Below are 2,500 nucleotides of genomic sequence, written 5' to 3' on the forward strand. Positions count from 1 at the left end.
TCAAGGCTCGCATACGACCTGCGACTTACTGCGGCTCCCTGAAGGTCCCCGTAGGACGACCATCACCAGTTAAGGTGTAGTTGACTTGTCAGGGCACGGTAGTCCCCACAAGTCCCCGATTATTCGTGGATATCGTCCTACGATTGTTTCTGACTCCTTTTGCTCCCGCAGGTCCCGTAGGACGACCATCACCAGTTAAGGTGTAGTTGACTTGTCAGGGCACGGTAGTCCCCACAAGTCCCCGATTATTCGTGGATATCGTCCTACGAGTTTTTGTGACCCTTGGGTTCCCGGCAGGTCCCCGTAGGACAACCATCACCAGTTAAGGTGTAGTTGACTTGTCAGGGCACGGTGGTCCCCACAAGTCCCCGATTATTCGGAGATATTGTCCTACGAGTTTTTGTGACCCTTTTGTTCCCCGCAGGTCCCCGTAGGACGACCATCACCAGTTAAGGTGTAGTTGACTTGTCAGGGCACGGTAGTCCCCACAAGTCCCCGATTATTCGTGGATATCGTCCTACGAGTTTTTGTGACCCTTGGGTTCCCGAACTTTGCTACGATGGTTCTGCCTCCAGAGGAGACTTATGAACACTTCGTATCATTTCTTACACCGAACCATGGGATCGCGAGATTGCTCCCGGATCCCTAATCACCTTACATTTTCGTTTCGTTTCCGTACACTACGATGAGCTAATTCAATTTGTTTGTTCGTCTGGCGAACGTTTTATTGCGGAATTACCGCGGTACTTCCAGCCGGGTATGGCTGCCGTACGACCTACAGGATAGATCATCGAACCACTTTTCGTGCATATTGTCCGTCGAGGGTATCACCTCGATACCCCCAACAGACCTTTGGACACTTGCTCACTACTCCTTGGAGCAGCAATCAGGGAACCATATAGTAGGAACAGCCGAATATGGAACTCTTTTCGTACTTTGGACACCTCCTATAACTTGTATGGCGACTTCGGGGACCTTCATTTCGTTCTCAGTTGGTACCCTATTTCGGTCTTTGGACACCTCGTCTTACCCGTATAACTCACTTTAGGTCCACTTATTTGCCTGATATCTCATCGTGAACCCGTTTTTCGTACACCGTACACACCTAGGAACACCACATATGCGTTTCCCTTTCGATCGTGAAGTTTTCAAATTTTTCGATTTTTGGTCCTAGAAATTCATGAACGGTGGGAGACCAAAATTTTTCATAAAAAAAAAATTTTCACCGTTTGACCATAAAAACCTTCTTTTCGTACATACCCCATCATTTCTTCACGTTTTAGGCCATTTCTGAAATTTTCGCTTCGATAGTGTGTCCCCTATAATACAAAAATGAACATTTTGCATCTCCCACAAGTGGCCATTTTTTTCCGCCACTGAAGAACACGACCTCGGGAACTCGGACCTAGGACGTGGCCATGTAAGTCATAGGCCACCCCAACTTTTGCAAAATACTGTTTCTTTTCACTTTTCATGATCTAAGGCGCGTTCCGACGGCGTTTTGAACAAATTTATGAGAAAAAAATTTTGACCCTCGGACCAAAATTTTTTCGTTCGGGGCCCCATGGCCTATGGCCAGTATGGGAACTCGGGATGCCGATATGACAAAATTTGTCAAAAAATCACTAAAAAGTCGCTATGGCCCATTATTTAGAGCTTGTTGAGACCTTTCTAAAACACCTTGGTTGACCCCTGTCCGATACGTAGTTTTCGAGATATTCGAGAAAATGTGATTTTTTGGGACTTAAAAAATTTTTGACCCGTACCCTAAGAAAAATTGATTTTTTCATAGGACAATTTTTTCTTCGCAAATACTGTTTGGTTTCACTTTTCATTATTCGAAACGCGTTCCGAAGCCATTTTCATCAAAATCTCGTGAAAAAAAAATTTCACCCCCGGACCAAAAGTTGGCCGTTCGGTGCCCTATGGCCTATGGCCAGTATGGGAACCAAGGATGCCGATATGCGAAAAAGTGTCAAAAAATCACTTGAAAGTCGCTATGGCTCATTAAATAGAGCTTGTAAAGACCTTTCTAAAACACCTTGGTTGACCCCTGTCCGATACGTAGTTTTCGAGATATTCGAGAAAATGTGATTTTTTGGGACTTAGAAAATTTTTGACCCGTACCCTAAGAAAAAGTGATTTTTTCATAGGACAATTTTTTCTTCGCAAATACTGTTTGGTTTCACTTTTCATTATTAGAAACGCGTTCCGAAGCCATTTTCATCAAAATCTCGTGAAAAAAAAATTTCACCCCCGGACCAAAAGTTGGCCGTTCGGTGCCCTATGGCCTATGGCCAGTATGGGAACCAAGGATGCCGATATGCGAAAAAGTGTCAAAAAATCACTTGAAAGTCGCTATGGCTCATTAAATAGAGCTTGTAAAGACCTTTCTAAAACACCTTGGTTGACCCCTGTCCGATACGTAGTTTTCGAGATATTCGAGAATAAGTGATTTTTTGGGACTTAGAAAATTTTTGACCCGTGCCCTAAGAAAAAG

Source organism: Anopheles stephensi, unplaced genomic scaffold (assembly GCF_013141755.1).
Source record: "Anopheles stephensi strain Indian unplaced genomic scaffold, UCI_ANSTEP_V1.0 ucontig391, whole genome shotgun sequence".
Taxonomy (NCBI): domain Eukaryota; kingdom Metazoa; phylum Arthropoda; class Insecta; order Diptera; family Culicidae; genus Anopheles; species Anopheles stephensi.